General features: G+C 37.1%; 1 protein-coding gene across 1 annotated transcript in view; it reads left to right on the top strand.

The window, feature by feature from the left end:
- The window catches only part of GABBR2 (gamma-aminobutyric acid type B receptor subunit 2), a 457,858-nt gene that overhangs the window by 161,782 nt on the left and 277,027 nt on the right, over positions 1 to 19,049 (top strand). The window lies entirely within an intron of this gene.

Below are 19,049 nucleotides of genomic sequence, written 5' to 3' on the forward strand. Positions count from 1 at the left end.
CTTCTCTCCTGCTGGAGTACAGAGAACACTCCCATTCATACGAAGCAGCATGACCTTCATCCTGCAGAACTCCATTCTTGACTCACATTCAACTCTGTGAACTATTATATGCTCAGATATTTTAATTTCCCCATGCAAGACTAACAAATTGGGGTTTTACTGGGTTTTTTTGTTATTATTTAATTTGGTGGGTTTCATTGTTCTGAAATGTATAAAGGTTTTTTAATTTCATCTTAGTAAATTTCATCCTCTTTTCTGCAGAGTAATTTTCGCTTTTACCATTGTTCTGAATTATTCAACTGCATTTGTGTATCTTAGATCCCCTCTTATCTGTTATCTGCAAGTGTAATAGTTTACATGTTGTTTCATCATTCAGTCCATAAGATAGCACAGCTGGAAAAGACTGTATGTAAGCAGCATAAACCATATGATGTCATATGAAATTTTCATAGCAAATTTTCTTTTGCACTTTCCTACTGTTTTTTTAACAACTGGATAGTGGTTCAGTCTGCTTAGGATGTTTGTTAGCCTGCTTACAAAATATCGTAAAGTGGTGTCAAAAAACCTTGTTAAAAACAAGATATGCCACCCTCCTTGCTTTTTCTTCAGATACAAAGATTGTTTTCTATCAAAAAGGATGATCTGACTGGTTTAGCATGATTTGCCCTTTATGTTTATGATGAAGTCAGCAGTGAAGCATGAAGACAAATAAATTGAAAACAGTCAGTTATGCACTAAAATTGTGTCCTTCAACATCTAAATTTTTGGAAATCAAAATTGACTTTAGCCATGCTTTTTATAAGATATCTCAAAGCACTAGTGTTAATGTCATATATCTAGAGGTGTATAATATATAAAATCCAAACCAAGCTAAACAAAGGCTTGTAGAAGAAAATTCTTAACCATTTTCCAAATGAAATGAGGAAATTACATGTAATACATTTTTTTATATTAAGAAGGGTTAAAGTAAATAATTTCACTTAATTTCTTTAGAGAGAAATTTGCCTTCTGCCAATGCAAAACATAAAAAAATTTCAAAATTTCCCCCATGGAATTAGCAGATACAATGAAATTTGAAGTTAAGGAAAGATTTGGCAGGCTCTTCTCTTGATCAGTAGTAGAATAATGTTTAAATATGCTTCTATATTATAGGGTTAATATACTTCTATATAACAGGATTCAGGGATTGAATTGCACTGTATTTTTCATATTACATTACTTTTGAAAATTATGTCACTGTAGTATTTCCTTGGACATCTCTTTATTGAGTCATCATGAAGCAAATCTACAACATGTTTATAAGGCTTAGAGCATTTTACTTTTTATTTTTAATTTAGATTTAAAAATAAACAACCCAAAACAGATATCTTCATAACTAACGACAATTGTCAGAACTAAAATGTTCTACTCAGTCTCTCTGCTGCATTAAATGTATTTTCCAGCATTCAGAAGCAGAGCTGCTGTGTCCTCAGCGTCCTGCATTCACTGCTGTGTAGCTTTCAATATTTTCACATTGCTTAAAATCTGTGTGACTTTATTCACGTGGTGCTGAGCTTGAGCTAACATACCCTGCTGGGGGCCTTAGCTGCAGCACAGAGCTCTGGCAGAATATCTCCTGGCATTGTAAGAACGACTTGTTAAACTCTGTACATGTTGTTGACATAGCAGTGGCATTTTGAAGTTCCGACAAATGCTTCCACAGCTGTAGGTAGTATCAGGCACTTGGTTATTATTAGGAAATTTGCCAACATGTTGGGAATGTTTGTATGCACAGTGACTGCAGCCAAAAGTACTCTTTGTTGTTAGGCACAACAAAGAAATGGTCCTAAAAGTTCTTAAGTCTCCCATTACTATAACCCTAGCTGACTGTGGAAGCTGATAGCATTGGCAAAAGCTCCTTACAAATTACAAGCAACACCCATATGCCAACGTTTGTTGCTAAGTGAAATAAATTCTTACTAGCACCACCAAGTTTCTGGAACTGCTTGTTACAGCTGTGAACCCCAAAGCTGGTGATTAATGTCAGCTGCAAGCATTGCCAGATGCCTGACAGAGCTTGTAAGAGCCAGGAATGCTGAACAGCAGGGCTCCTGAGGGCTGGGAGCATTGCTGGCTTCCCAGCAATAAATGTAACAGCCACACATCCTGAAATGCAGGAGTCACAGCATCTTCTCTTTTGTCCATTTCTGCTTGGCTCTGGTGAAATCTAATTGCCAAGATGAAACCTGAGGAGTTTTAAAATGTCCAAATAGTTATTTTTGCTGATAAGCTTCCCTGTGAGAATTTATTTATTTATTTTTAATATAGTTTAGAGGTGTCCTTGCATTTTCAAGAAGGAAGGGGGCTGGATTCTGAACATGGCCATGTTCTTTATTTATTGCCAGAGGGTGGGGATGGACTTCTACAGAACCAGTTATAAAATTCCTATCCTGGGAGCAATTCCATGCTATTTCCTATCTCATAATTGAAAGCTGCCTAAAGACTAGAGATTTAGCTTCAACTAAAAATTGCCAGAGTTGTCTCACTGTGCCAGCAAGTTGCACCCTTTGTTTGTGCTCTCTTTGGGAAGCTGCCATGAGAATAGGAAGAACTGGTAATGAATCATAAGCCTTTAAAGACCTGAATTTGTATGCATATAAAAGGTCAGTGGATAGGCCAGTTGTCCTACAGTATTTTACGTGTCATGCTGCTACACAGGTGTCCTAAGGCACTTGTATCATAGAATCATAGAATTGTGAAGGTTGGAAAAGACCTCTTCATCAAGTCAGCTGTTATCCCAGCACCTCCAGGTTCACCACTAAACTATCTCCAGTAATTAAAACACCTCTAACATTGCCAGTGGGTTACATAAAATTAATAATTAATCTAAGATTGTAACAGTTTAAAACCCAGTATTTACCCATGAACATCTACCTTTTTGTTAGTAGAAGGAATATTTCCACTGTCTGCCAAAATTGTGTTACTAATCTTTGGGCTGCTAAGCAGCTGTACTCAGATCTTGCAATCCTGACCTTCTTATCAAATACACAGAATAAGATAACAAGTACTCTGTATTGCTTAGGCAGTTAAAATGGTACTTGTCATGAGCTCCTGTGAACTTTTACTAAGACAGTAATTTATTCACTTTGTTTTCTAAGTAAAAACTAGGCAGCATAAAATGAAACATGAAAGCAACAAATTCGAAATCAAATGGAAGACCTCATTCCTCAACCTGAGCTTAATCTGTTCATCTCTGCTGTGGATTATTATGTGGGCCAAATATTGCTGCCTTCAAAAAGTAGTTGAACTCAATAAATTCATGGAAGGGAAAAATAAAAGGTGTGACGAATATTAAATCCAAAGGCAACAGAAATATCCAAATAAATTACTGAGATGCAAATTTCTGGAGGTTGGAAATTTCCTTTGCAAATATCTCTAGCAGTGACTGAGAGCAGATATTTAAGAGCACAGAGACCTAGGAGAGAGCAGACCCAGAGGTGAAGGAAGCAACAGTGCATCTTTGCTTTGACCTGGTATGGCCATTTCTCCAACATGCTGAGCTTTTTCAAACTGGAGCGTGTATCATGGGCAAAGTGGATCCCTGCATAGGTGTTTGCCTTCCTTTGAGAATAACTTGATTGAATTAATTTGAATGAACAAATTTGAATGCTGTGTGGATTCTTCCCATTCATCTCCTCAGACTGTCAGCTCTCAAGCCTTCGTGAAGTGATAATAAATTTATGGCTGATTATCTTAAGTGAAATCTAAAGCTACTCTCTTATCTGCAGCCCTTAGATGCATGGCAGCTTCTGAGTGCAGAAGCAATGAGAGAGCTGCAGTTTGTAGGATTTGTGAATTTGCATTTGTGAAATCATGTGTTTGAATTATGTGGCTCAAGTAACACTGTTTTTTAATGACAGACATTGAAATAATGAGACAGTAAGATGGCTATCTGAACCTGGAATACTGCACAGTAACTGCATATACAGAAACAATGCAAAGGATGAGGTTGCACATGGTTAGTTTGGATTAAGTGAAGATATCTTTTGTATAACTGTGTGAATAGTATGGGGGGCATCATTCTGATGGAATAATATTCCCTCTACTATCTGTTGGTTGTCAGAGAAGAAAATAGAGGCATATACCTTACATTTTCTGTCTTAGAGGTTTAACTTGCAACTGCACCTTAGTCATTCTTGAAAGGCATCTTTATGACTGTTTTATTTCACTGGTGGTGGCATTTTTCAGTTTTAATTTTTTAATCAAGAGTATTTTGAGAATATGACAAGTAAGCATTTAAAATATATTATTTTGTATTTAGACCACAGAGGTTGATGGTGGGCCAAATAACTGTAGCATCTTTAGTAATCACTTGGATGATGGAGTAGGGTAGACCCTCATCAGATTTGCAGGTATGAAAAAACCAGGATGAATTGTTGATAAACCATATGTACCATTGGGTTTTGCTGCCATTCCATGGCATGTCAGAAGGCTGGAGATCTTGTCCAGGAAGACTCTCCTAAAGCCAAGCAAAGGCAAGAGCCAAGTCCTGCCCTTGGGGAGGAAGAAACCCCAGGTACTCACCTGTACAGGCTAGGTGGTGGAAAGCCACATTCCAGTAAAGGTCCGGGGGATCCTGGTGAACACCTAGTGGAACGTGACCCAGCAAAGTACCTTTGGAATGTAGGCAGCCAGGGGAGGCCAGATTGCACCAGGGAAAGCATTACCACCAGATCAGGGGAGGTGAGTGAGTCTTCTTGACTGGTCAGCCCTGACTGGAGCACATCTGCAGTGGTCTGTCCACAGTGGGCTTCCCTAAACAAGGGAAACATGGACATATTGGAGCAAGTCTAGAAAAGCCTCTGCAAAGATGAAGGTACTTGGGCATCTATCATATGAGGAGACCTTGAGAGAGTTGTGATTATTTAGCCTGAAGAAGAGAAGACTCAGAATCTTCCCAAGAATGCCTAGAAGTTGTGGCTCACACACTCTCGACAGGCTCTCATGACAAATCCCAGTTGTGCCCTGCAGCAGCAGCTTGAGCCTCCGTTAACACCAGGTTTGGGTGTCAGCCATGAGGGCAGAGATGCCTGCCTTCACTCTCAAAACACAGGGACATATGTCCTGCAGCTGTCTGCTCCTTCTCTGATCAGTGGTGAGATGGGGACTGGGGAAAGAGGGATTGCTGCAGAGGGAGGCAAGGAACAGATCAACCAGAGCAGGCACCACTTTCTCCAGCCCTTTGAGTTGTTGGGCTGTTTGTTCTACTGAGAACCCAGCCTTTGTATCCCATCTTCTCCAGGGAAGAGCTTCTGGTTGAGCTTCTGGTTCTTGCCTCTTCTGAGCAGAAGAGAAGGAGGTGAGTTGAGGTCATGCCACAGAAGAGGAATGGCTATTTTGTGCCTTTGTATTGCAAATCTCAAGTTGGAGGCCAATATTGTGTACTGCAGGAGAAAAGGGAGAGGTCAACCTTCATAGCACTGGTGCACCATTTTGTGCAAAGAATAGTGAGAAAGCCTTCTACCTATCTGCCTCTCTTGCATATTTAGCTGGTTGTCAGTGGAGATAATGGTTTCTGAATCACCAAACCAAAAATCACCAGATTTGAGTGCAGTGTCTGTCCAGTGTCCTTTTCCTCACAATTTCACCCCACTGCTTCTGCAAAGCCTTGCAGCTTAACGAAGAAAGGGTTAGGTAAAAGTTGTTGCCTCTTCTCCTTGATTTAGTAATTTAAAATATATTTCTTGTTGTATTTCAGCTGTGTTGCACTTATCTTTGGTCAAGCAGGACTTGCAGAGAATGAACAGCAGAGAGTGAGTGCTTTACCTCATGACTGTGAGAGCTCAAGTGCCATGCAGTAGTGAGGATATAGCAGGGTCTTGGTCCAACTGCAGCCTTGGTTGTGTGGATGGATGTACAAAATCCCCAAAGGAGCAGTTGAAATTATGTGGGCATTGTTTTGTATGGCTGTTGCTTGAGGTTTAAGGTAAATGACATTGTTGGTCATAGAGGGAGGTTATATTGGTGTGGCATGTGATGGCATTACATGCTTAATGGCACTTCAAAAAATCACTGGCTCAAATGGCAGCTCTTACTTGACAAAGTAAACAGCTTCCCCATCAGTTGCTTTGGATACTTTATGTACAAATGGAAGTATTATGCTATGATGAAATATGTGCTAAGAACAAGGTTAAGACTGTTTTGAAACACCTGACTTGAATCTCAAGTGCATTTAAGGTTGAGAAAAATTGCAGTGAAAATTCAGTTATCTAAAGACTTAGCAATATGGTAAGACATTTACAGTGAAGACATGGAACCACTTGAAAATTCTGTGATATCTGTATTTTCTTTTACTATGATTTCTGAAGAATTAAGGCACTGTCAGATTTGCTAACCATTTAGTTTAACCTTTTAAAGAGATCAAATACCTTAAAATCTTCAGGGGTTAGGAGGCCAAAGTGTCTTCTAGGTGGCTCACTGCTTCTCACATGCTTTAATATCTATATAGGTCTGATAATTTTTGTGGGATTCATTTGACCAAGTGCAGTGTAGGTGGCTGCATCTGATACAGTGACTGTAGTCTCCCACTGGTGCCTACAGTAGTTAGTAGCAGATGCTTCTAGAGAGTGATTCATCTCATCTTAAGGTTTACCCTAGGCAAGTCAATATATGTTATGACATACCAATATAAATCACATCAAATTCGAAGTTTTACACTTTTTAAAATATACTGGGACATAAAATTTCTCACATAAACTTAAGTCTTGGAAAACGTATGCTATCCTCTACTCTCAGTCTGTGATGTCCATGTGACACGTTTTTTAGTGGTTGAAGATCTCTGAAATGCATTCATTGAACACCTGGACATGTAACCCATGTGTGGCTACATGCTTGTGTTTGCATATATCAGCCCAAGTAGACACAAAGCCAACCTTTAGCATATTATAAAAATTAGGCCAAAATTACTTTTCTTCACTTTATTTGTCCATGCTGTCTGTGCATGTTATAACTGTTGATCTTTTCCTTTGTTTGATTGTTTTTCATTGTTTTTTTTTTTTTTTTCCCACTACAATGTGTGTTTCTGTGCAGTGAACAGCATCTCTCCTGTATTCTCTTGTCCATCTCTCTCATGGTGTCTCATGCAGTCCTTGTTGTTGGTAATTTCCTCACAGGGTTTCCTCCCTGCTTTTTATCTGCAGAGTTTTGTTTTGGAATGGGTCAAGAGGTTGTATTCAAGCTGACTGCCTTCTGATCACTCCTTATCTGAGCTCTGGGACATACTTTTCTGTTCAGAGTAACATGAATTTCTCTATAAGGGGAAAATCAGGAGTCCAGGAAGCTGGAAATTAGGTAAACTATTGGGATGTAGAAACAAAAGCTGTCAAAACCACTGATGAATAGTAGTGGATGAATCTGCTGCTAAACTGGATGAATCTGCTACTAAGCAAATTAAGAAAAGAAAAAAAAGAAAAGAATGCCTTATTCATTTCTAATGGTTTCTAATGGTGAACTATCTGCAAAAGCACCATATGCATATTAGGAAAAGTATCTTCATTTTTACTATAGCTCTGCCAGAGGTAGTCTGTCACTTGTGGTTTACCTTCTCTTTTCTTATTGGATAAGTGTAAAGATATAATAGGAGTTGTCTCAAAGGTGTAGTTCTCTTTAGTAGTTATATTTAAAGGGGTGAAAACTAAATTTGATGTTAATTTAAGAAACTTAGCTGTTCAACTTCAGAGAATTTCTGAATAGCCTGCTTGTAAGAAAGACTGAATATAACAAATCTTATTTTGTTTTTCACCCAGATGCACAGTGCATTGGTTGTTAGTGCATCTCTTGATAGATATATATATTTGCTAAAGCTGACATTCTTTTAACTGCAGGAGGTACTTAAAAATCATAGTGAAACTATATTAGTATGAAATGAAGTATAATTCCTCAGGAAAAGCAATACAGATCACCAATTTAATTTCTGAATCGCCAGGTGAATATGAAGTGGAATTGCTCTGGTCACCTGTCACAGATGCTTTTCATTTTCCCTGCTGTCTGTACCATCATGAGTTTGTCCCATTCAGAGTCAGTAAAAATAGCAGACAAGTTCACATTTTTCAGGAATATGTCCAAGACCAGTGTTTGAAAAAGACCAGAAATAACTCAATACTACCCAAAATAACAAAAGCCCAAGTCAGTCTGCTGAGACTAAGTTGACAAAGCCATAAGATATGTGGTAAAAAGCCCAACAAAATAAAGAAACCTACCCACACAAATATTAACAACTTGGTCAGAAATGTTGTTTAAAAGTAAATAGCAATTCAGAAAACACTGTGTCACAAATAAGAGAGCTGAGAAGAGGCAAGTGACTTCAAAAATCACAACTTATTCACTGCACATAGAAGTGAGTAATAAATAATGAAATACATGATATTGAATTAGGAGAGATGATACTTAAAGCAGCTTCCAAAACTAATAAGCAGTACTGAAGTCTAATGCATGCCTGACTTTTCATATACGAGTTCCTCCTCACAAATCAATAAAGCTACTGAAATATTTAAAATTAAACTATATTCTCAAGCACTTTTGTGGCTCAGTGACAAAGATGGAGCACAAAGATATTCCTTGCATGTGAAAAATTAAGGCTCCATTGGCTTTAGTACTGCATATGGATCTGGAGTGATTTAATTCTGTTTCTATCTCTCCTGGAGGGATGTAAGCTATGGAAAATATTGTAAGAAGAGCAGGTTGATAAGGACTGTTTTCAGGAATTGATGGGATCGTAGTGAACAGTTTTATGGAGTAAGTGACAAAAAAGATAATGAGGTCTAGAGAAAACATTCAGCTTTCAGCCTGCAGGAACTAGGGCGATGGCAGCAACTTAGGAAAATGGCTGAGAGATCTAATTGAAGTGTGCATAATCTTAAATGGTGTAGATAATCTTAATGCTTTGTACCCAGCATGCGTTCAAAGACCAGGGGCAAGTACTGTACTTAAAATCAAATGCAAGCATAAAGAAACACTTATTAAATTAATAGTAACTGCTGAAGTGACCTGCAAGGCATAGGTATTGAGAAAAACACTTTGAGGGTTCCTTGAGCAACAATTAGGTTATTTCCTGCAGCCATCAGCACTGGAAGGAAACATTCATGGCTTCTTCCACTTCCTCAGTAACATTCGAGAGGGGTTTTTGTTTTGTAACTGTACTTGAACCAAGACTGTTTGACATCTTTTATTTCATAAAACTAGATTAAAATGCCTCATTAGGGTTTTTTTTAATAACCTCTTACAGATTAAAAAACACAGAATGCAGCTTTAAGTTGACAGTTTTGTGATTTAGGTTGTCTGAATATATCTTCATGAGCATTTCCTAGCTGCATATGTTGCTGAAAGGTTTTGTACATGTAGATTCCCATCCGGAGCATCTTGTTAAAATCTGTGCTGACCGCACATTAAGAAAACATGCATAAAATATGCATGATCTTGGTTATTTCTTAGAGGAAGATCAACGTCACATTTGACATTTTAATGCCAAATATATTATAATCATAATTGTGATTGACATTTCTGCTGAAGGTTTTTAGTGGCAATGTAACCCAAGTTACCCTTGCTGCTGGGCAAGCAGAATTTATTTTGCTGGCAACGTCTGCTGGCAAAAATTTCCCTGATTTTTTACCCATTTTTTTCTCAACGTCTCCCCTCCAGCAAGCCCTTGATTTCTGTACCATAGCCCTTCTTATCCACTGTTAAGGATGCAGTTCCAGGTGACTGATGTCAGACTACTCTCTAAGCACTTCTGGGGATGTAACTGCAGCATGCAGTGCTGAGATATCAGAAAAGTTAGAGATTAAAGAAAAGGCAAATTAGCCCAGGCTGAGTACAGAATTAGTGAGGAGATATTGCTCCCAGGACCTGATCAGTCATCTCTGAGCTATGCTGTTCCATGTAGAATAAACAATGTCTTTGTGTATTACTACTTTGCATAGTGAGCCTGACACCTGTTTCAGCCTGAAAAATCTGAGCTTTCTTGCTTAGGTTTGAAACCAGAGAATGAAGAAATAAATCATTAATTCGTAGCTTAGAACTGTGAACAAAACTATTTTTGTAAAGATTTCTGTAAATCTTGAGCTAACATGATGTTGTATTCCAGTAAAAGAAATAAAAGATGGAAAGAACTTAATTGGGATTGCAATGGAGTGTCCACTCCACAGAAGAACTGGGAAACCTTCATCCTAAAGCTCACCAACAACCCTGCTCCCTATTTCCACTAGAGTGAAGGGTTCATATTCTCCCAAAACCAATATTGCATGTTTAAGGTACCTTTATACTGGTGAGATTTTTTTTCCCTCTTTTCATCATTTATAGGCAGAAGAAAAAATAATGAACCAGAAATTTAAAGACCAAATGTAGACAGAACAGCTGTAGTTTTAGCATGTGTTAGCTGGATGAAATCTGATAAACAAACAATACTAATAGAATGATAATAGTTTTGGGCAGCCAGCCAGGAACACGCTGTGGTAAATAGGTCTGGAAAGATTTTTTTTTTTAAATGAAATTTGGCAATATAGCCTGTTTTATCAAAGGTGAAGTGTTTTGTGCAGTTGTTGGTTTCCACTAGATTTTGAGGATAATCTTTATAGACAAGAAAAAAGGAAATTGGGTACCAAGAGTATGAGCATAGGAACTTTACTTGGTTTGGGATAAACAATAATGCTGTGACTGAGGGAGAACAGGGATTTGAAGCTGAATTCTGGTATAATCTAGGCCAGTGGCCAAACACTAAGCAACTGAGTGTGGCAGACAAAAATACACAGCCCTCTTTTGCTATGTAGTTCCATTTTTGAAAATGTTCAAAAGATTTTGTCTCTTGTTCTGTTTGGAAATTGAAACAAAATTTGCAGCAGCTTCAGTAGATCTGACATTTAATTTCAACGTTTTGTTCAACCTGTAGCAATAAGCAGAACACGTGTTAGGTGCAAGTTATTTGTGTTTAATCGAGATCTGAAAGTAATTTCTGGAGTGTAGAAAAATGAATTTACGATTTTTTAGGCTCTAACAGATCTTTTCAAATGAATGGTCAGAAAAAATATGCAATTAAAAGAGGATGGCAATTGTTTATTTTCCATTAACAGTGAAAGAATCAAGTTAAGCCTAATTATAAATCTTTAATTTTTATTTTTGACCCCATTTTTAAATGGGGTCATCTGTTGGAGATGATTCTGCCTCATGTTCCCCTGACTACCTTCTGAAACTCTGAACCCTAAAGTTTCTATTAACTTTACTGATTGCCCTGTTGATCACTGAATTAAAGGACATTTTCCATAACTTTATCATATACTTCATTATCCTGTATGTAAGGTTAATGTCATAGGTTTGTGAGGCAGAATTTATTAGAACTTAAAATGGATCCCCATTACTTGGAGTGAATTTGATATGTAACTATATTTTGCTCTCGACACTAATAACTATTTCCTGTTCACCAAAAATGTTGTTCTAAGAATTCTTTTAACTTATATTTTTTTTTCTGTAGAGTTCATAAATGAAGGCTCTTGCTGGTGTAGTTAATATTCTATGTTGAGAGACAGATGAAGCAGTAGTGCTAATGTCTAGGTTGTTTCCTTCCCTTTTATAGTTTTGTTGTTTTTTTTTTTTTTTAGCGGATCTGCTACAATTTTCAGCTACTGCTTATCCTTTCCATGACTTGAAGACAAAAAAGCATCTGTCAGCTGAGAATGGATTCATAGAATCATAGAATGGCTTGAGTTGGAAGGGGCCTTAAAGATCATCTAGTTTCAAACCCACCTGCCATGGCTAGGGACATCTTCTAGTAAATAATTTCCAGTGCCTTACCACCCTCACAGTAAAAAAAAAAAGTCTTCCTAATACCTAATCCCTTTCAATTTAAAGCCATTTCCCCTTGTCCAATCATTTCATGTCCTTAAAAAAGTCCCTCTCCTCTTATAGTCTCTTTTAGACACTGGAAAATGCTACAAGGTCATTCCAGAGCCTTTCTTTCTCCAGGCTAAGCAACCCCAATTCTCCTAGCCTTGTCTTCTTGGGAGAGGTGCTCCAGCCCCCTGATCATGTTAGTGGTCCTCCTCTGGACTCACACAGCAGGCCACATTCTTCTTACACTGGGGGCCCCAGAGCTTCAATCACTGTTCCTAAATCACCATCCTAACCTACAGACTTTTTGGGATTAAAGATGTTTAACATCAAATGATCAAACTTTATACTCTGGTCTGACTTCTTGGATTCAGACATCTACAACAAATTATGTTGTGAGTATTTTGGGGTGCCCAAGAAGGAAACAGGACTGAATGCTCCTTTTCCATCAACCTGTAGGCACACATCTTCCAGCTGAAGTGCTTCTCATATGGATTTTATCGAAATTATATTCTGTCCTTAAAAATATTGATTAGTTTAACAGCCAGGACTGCTTCCTAAAATGTCTCCAGAGCAAAATGCAGCTGAATATCAGTCTTGTTGTGATTAGATTAATTCACTGGAATGCCATCAGCATTGAGACAGGTGCCTTCCAACCTTGAGACCAGCTGGAAGTGCTTTTTCTGTAAACTCCCAGGTGCCAACAGGCAGTCAGTGAAAGCAATTTCAGGCACAGAATTAATGAAGGTAACAGCTGATGATATTGGGCAGCAGTGTTTGACAAAACATCTGATTTCAAAAGGAACATTATCTTTAATCACATGGGTAATATGTTATGGATTATGAAAGGGATGCTCATCCATGAGATCGATTCTTGTCCAATGAGTTTAATACAATGTGTATCTTCATATTCCCATCTGGATGAGGCATCCTGCCCATGTACCACCTAGTGAGACATCACAGATATTCTCCCAGACTTTTGTTTTGCTCTTGCAGCTGTCATAAAGAAAGGCCTTACTCATTTTTTAATTTTGAGTTCTATTTGTTGTAACAATGAAGTTTGTCGAGTCCCATAAAGTCTTCAGAATGATGGAATCTCCAGAGCTTTCATTCAAGTAATTATGTAAGGGTATTATATGACAGGTAAAAATGTAACTATCTACCACTGCTGAAAAAGAATAATTTATTTTTACTATTTTCTTCTTTAGTCAACTTATACCTTCTTTATGTCAATTTATCACCTGTGCTGTTTGGGGATGAGGATTAGGGCATAGCTGGGAGGGAGATTGCCACTGTGATTTCTAGGTCCAGCTCAAACCTACCTCCTTGCTGCCTGTATCTAGCCACTCCTCACCAGCAGCTGTACTGGTAAATTGTCAAGAAACAGTATCTTTGTTTTTTGAACTTTATTACTGTGTTTTGCTTTCCCCTGCTTTGAATATCTATGCAGGCAACTGTCAATGAAATTGCTGCACTTACCTTTTTCTATTGACATATTTCCCAAATATATAGGTGCTTGTAACCATTTTTGCAATGTTACTTCCACATGTTTTTCCTCCAAGTCATCCATCAAAGCTGATTAGGCGATACATTTTGTGCATTGAGGTGGGAAAAGGCATTCTAATCTATCCCTTTTCTTATTATACAAGCTATCAAGTATTTAAGGTTCACTTTAATATTCTTCTAGAATAATTTTTTTTGTTCTTATTTCAAGTACTGTTATGGGATTAAAATTTATTCATAACTTCGCTAGAGGCAAGATCAAGTTCAGTGGCAGTTTGACTGCACATCTGGATAAGTTGGCTTGTATAGTAAGGTTACCATGAATTAGCATTTAACCTAAATACTTATATTTTATAATTACCATTCTGTTAAAAATGCAGTTTGTTATGCTTCAATCTGTTCTCTGGCTCTCAGTTAAGAGTGTATTGTTCCATTTGTTATGTGACATCATCTAATGCTCAAGAGCGGCAGCAGGCAAATCTTTTAACTCTTCATTAGTTTCCATTCTGGTTCTTCTAGCTCCTGGGACCATCAAGTCATCGCATGCTTGAACTTGAGTATCATTATTGTTGGCCCAGGCTTGTCAAAGCATTAGAGCTGGCAAGGCACACAAAGGAGTGGTGTGTGGTGTCACAAGTACACATTGCTGCAAATCATCATCTTCCTGAGTTTTGTTCTTGTTATTTTTGTACTACAAGGTTCTGAATATTTTCTGTGGAGCTTTCTGGTGTTCTGCCCTTTACTTGGAAAAAATTATTTGCATTTTCTTTTTTTTTTTGCAGAAAATACTGCTTTCTATCTAAGCATACATGACATGCAATCTCTAGTTATCATGATAAATGTTAGCATCAGTCAGTTGAATCAGCAGTTTATATCCTGTTTAGCAATGCTGATTAATCAGCATAATTTAACTTTCTAGAAAATGAGCAAGAAATAAAGGTGACAGCTGCCATATATGAGCCCTCTCTATCAGGACTGGCTTTGCAACAACAGGGCACATTATAGTTTCTATCAATCATTAGTAAAGTACTTGTACAAGCTTAGTGCAAAAACCTAGGAAAACTAAGCTAATCTCTGGTGCTCAGTAAGCTGATTTCCCCATTTGCAAGCATGAATCAGTTCTCTTAGCAGATGACATTTTATTCAAGGGATGTTACCCTGTTACCTGAAAGCACTTTAATTTCCTTTCCTTTTTCCACCCCTTATATAATACTCCATGAACACAGGGTGTTGAAATTAAACTCCAAATAGCCACTTCCTTTCCCTTCCACCCTCTCCAGTAGGAGAGGGACAAAGGCAGAGACCATGGGTTGAGATAACAATTTACTGAAAGCAAACAGCAATGGACTGAGAAATGCCCAGTAACAGCAACAATATTAATAACAAAAGTATACAACAGGAGGAGGTGCTTTACACACAAAAAGGTGTTCACCACCTTGACATAGTTCTGCGTGGCTGCTGGGACAAAGACAAGACGGCGGCCGCTTCCACACACAGCACCACATGGTTTCCCCAGACAAAGACAGGGTGGCAGGTGCTCCCCCCAGCACTCTCCTTGTCCCTGGCTGGGAACAGGAAAACAATGGACAACCCCCAAAAGCAAGATTGTACACATTGAGCCACACTGCCGCTTTGGAGGCTGGACTCGATTCCGCACAGCTACGGCTGGCACTGGTGTTGCCACCTTTGACTGCTCTGTCCAGGCCCCTTGGCTCCTTTCAGCTTGGGTCAGACTCAGCTAAGATCTACACATTTGGGTCTACAATAATTTTGCAAAGGATTACTGTTACTGGATTATTTTAGCTGATACAGTCCATTTAAATATGACTCATTAATAGACCTGCTGCCTTACATGCGGGGAACTGTTTACCCAGGGATAATTCTGCTCTTTTATTTTTCCTAGACTTCTGTACCATACTACAGTGACAAAAATTAAACAAATACTTCCTAGAGATAGTAAAACAAGTGAACAGAAGAAGATTACTTGCCATTCCTGGTGCCTTCCTTTCTCTCTGCAGTACATGAGACAGCAGTGTGGCTTCATTCAGCCTTCCAGCTTTTGGACTCATATATGGGATATACACATGGGATATATAGTGTTGTTTCCTTTTCTAATTTCATTTTAGATTTCTAATAATATTAATCCTTTTTTACATAATTCTTAGTCTTCCCCATTGATTTCATTAGTGCTGCATCCCATTTTTTTAAATGAACAGAAGAGCTTATTATCTATCATACCTGCTTCTGTACTGACTTTAAGTTGAATGCATCATTCCTTCCTTACACAGAAGAATTTGACAGCACTTCAGACTGATGTTTCTCATGTAATCTACCATACCCTCTTTAAACTTAATATAGGGGTTTGAAGCTATCTTTTGCTCCCCTTCTGCAGAACTGTTCCTTTCCACATTTTGTTTTAGCGTCCTTTTTCTTTCACATCACTATCCAGTATTAATGACAAAGTTTCTATGAAAATGTGTGGATTTTCAACTATATTAATATTTTCAAAAAATATTATCTTTCTTGGAAAAATGTAATTTATCAACACATATGCCTGACCCCAAAAACTTCCATAATAAAATCTTTCTGTATCTTTTTCAGTTTTTCAGCAGTCCACCAAAGTCTATCCAATACCCTGGTCTATTTAGTTCTCATGTTGTATTATAGTTAATATTTTATAGCTCTTACTTGAATGGTAAATATTATCTTATTTTCTATTTCAAAGTTTTATACTGCTTCATTTCAGATATTCCCATCTGAGTCATGCATTATGTTTCCCTACATACTCTCATTTTAAGTTCAGATCCAGTTGCTCACAAATTGGAAGCAGATATTCTAAATATATTCTAAAGAAAGATTTCTCAGAGATAATCTAGGAAGTAGATGTAGGGTTTTCTGACAGCATTCAAACAGATAGATAGTTATATAATATATATAAGCTTTTTTAAAATCTAGGTCTACATACATATATGCACAGAACCTATTTATGTATGCACACACACAAACACCACACACAGAGTTATGATGTATCACCCAGTAGCTGTCCACTGTGTCTTCTGCTTTATAACATCTTTAAAAAATGTTTTTTTCTTTTCATTCATCCTTTCTTGAAGTTTGACTTTTGGCCATCACCTTTTAGCAGTTCTGTAAAGTAATTTTCTGTGAATGAATGACATCATACATCCCACAGGTATTTATTGCTGACTTATAATCCTGCACATAAATGATTATCTCTCACTCCTCCTGAACATGGAGAGACAAATGTAAACACCTGTAAAAAAATTATAGAGCAGTGCATGAATATGTATGCTTTGAAAATGCAATAATGTGAAAAATAGAACTTTTGTAGTTTGCAAGGAATTGTATGAACAATATGATTGCCTTTGCTAACTAACTAAGATATCAAAATAAATTCTTGTAACAAAAAGCAGGGTGGCTTTCAATCCTGTAGAATAAAGTTAAGAAACTATTAAAAGTCTTTCAATATGCAAGTTTCAAATCAGCTGTGAATAAACAACTTTGGCCCTAAAATACAGAGGAAAAATGCTCAGTTAAAAAGGAGTGTACAATCTTAATGCATATGTGGGCGGAGTGTGTTGTGATCTTACTTGCTTTCTCACATTAAATAAGGGGGGTTTTATGAGTCTTTTCTTTATATTTCCATATGGCTGTGCTATCTCGCATACTTTTTCAAAAATATCAGTTCATTTCTTAACATTATCTTTTATAACCACTTCTTAGAACAAAACGAGGTTTTATTCCATTTTTCATCCTTGACCCTCTCAAAGCAGAATATTGAGTGCTGGTGATTTTGGGGTTAAGTTCATTACATGTCCCAAACTCTTACAGAGATAATTTTAGGAAAAGTTAAATATTTTTAACGACTTAACTTTTTCAGGCTATTTGTCCATCTCTTACAAGGGTCTTATTAATTGTCAAAGTGGTGCTGAATGAGACTAACCATGATATAAGTGATGTTTGAAAGGACTTTGAATACATCCTACAATAGAAGAATTATTTGAACATTAAATTTTCCCATTTTTTATTTTAATGAAACCTTTATTTAAAAAGAAAATGAAGAGGAATATTTTTTTTTTGTAGTTTGGATGTCATTAGTTTTGCACTTATATCTGGATTTGTCTCATCTCACTTCACATGGCTGAGAAATCTCTTAGGAGACTTCATCTTTCTGTAAGCAATGAAGAGAGGTAATGTTTTGCTTCTTTTCTTCCAAGGAAAATTGAGCAATTCGGATACTAGTTTAGGCCCTTTAAGTCACTAAAAAATCACAAAGGATGGTTTTGAATTGTCTTGCCTATATCATGGATCTTCACCCTAAAGCAAGCTCATACATATAGAGATGCTTCTCATTACTATGGATCTTTGTACTACTGATCAGAAAAAAAATCCATTCAATTTAATAATATGAGCTAGGTGAACCTTGCTGATGTTTCTTGCCACTACTGTTCTTTCAGTGTTGCTCTTCACTTCTTTTTCTTAAGATCAATCCAATTATGTTTGATCCAAACCCATAATAACTTGAAGAGCAGGTTCTTTGCAGTGAGCAGGCTGGTGGGCTGCTGAGAGGTATTCCTCTTCATGTTGGATTTCTAATGTCAAATTTTCTCTCTTTTTCAGTCATCAGTACTGGTCCTTATTTCCACTTTCATTGAGCAGTGAGTGCATGATGTTCAAGCCTACCAGGCTAAATAGAAAAGCTGACTAGGTCTACCTGGCAGATATTCATTCTTCTTTCCTTATGGGAATGGTTTTGCAAAATCAAGATGACAATATATCATAGCACCTCATATTGCACTTTTTTCATGAAATCTAGTGAAAGTCCAGTTGCTATATTAAATCGTTTCACCTCAGAATTATGTGACAATTACATTATTCATTATCTCCTGACCAGTGAAGAGAAAGGGTCTTCTATTTTGAATTGTATACTGTAAACTATCCAGATTATGCACACTTTAAATTGTTTAGATTTGTTTTAATTAGGAAAACAAACTACATTCAGGCCATTATAAAAATGCAATATTTTCTTTGTGAGTCTAAGATCAAACAGAGAATGTCCTGTTTCTGATAGTCTAAATCTAGATTTTTATAAGAAAGAAATAGATAATATAAGAATATGAGAAAGAAAATGTTTTTCTTCTTTTTGAAGAAAGGACTTGAACTGGTTTTTTGGATTAAACTTGTCTACTCTGAATTTCAGAAAAGGTTGTCTAACTGAAATGTATTGAATGCTTGATTTGGAAAGTGAAAACTTAAAGCTATGGTTGATATATAGTCTTGAATTCACCTACATTTTCTGACTATCTATTGATTTTGAAAGTCTTTAAATAATTGTATCAGGAAGCTTATTTTGTGTCAGTCAAACCAATTTAAACAGTACTTTAAGAAACCTCAACCAAAAATCCTGGCTGAAAAAATGCTTGAGAAGTACATTCCTAGAAGCCTAAAAAGAACCGGAGGGAATGACCAGAAGTATCTTTGGAATAGGAGAGTTTTCAAAAAGTGAATGTGCAGGCATTCTCTTCAAAATGCGGTCTGAAAAACATTCACAAAAACACGCTGCCTTTAACTTGGGCAGAAGAATTCAATGAAGTTTTCTGTTTGGTTTTGTATGTTTTAAAAGGTTTCCTCTTTTCTTTTGTAATATGCATTCTCTCACCATGAACAAATTT

This window comes from Melospiza melodia, chromosome 1 (genome assembly GCF_035770615.1).
Source record: "Melospiza melodia melodia isolate bMelMel2 chromosome 1, bMelMel2.pri, whole genome shotgun sequence".
Classification (NCBI taxonomy): Eukaryota; Metazoa; Chordata; class Aves; order Passeriformes; family Passerellidae; genus Melospiza; species Melospiza melodia.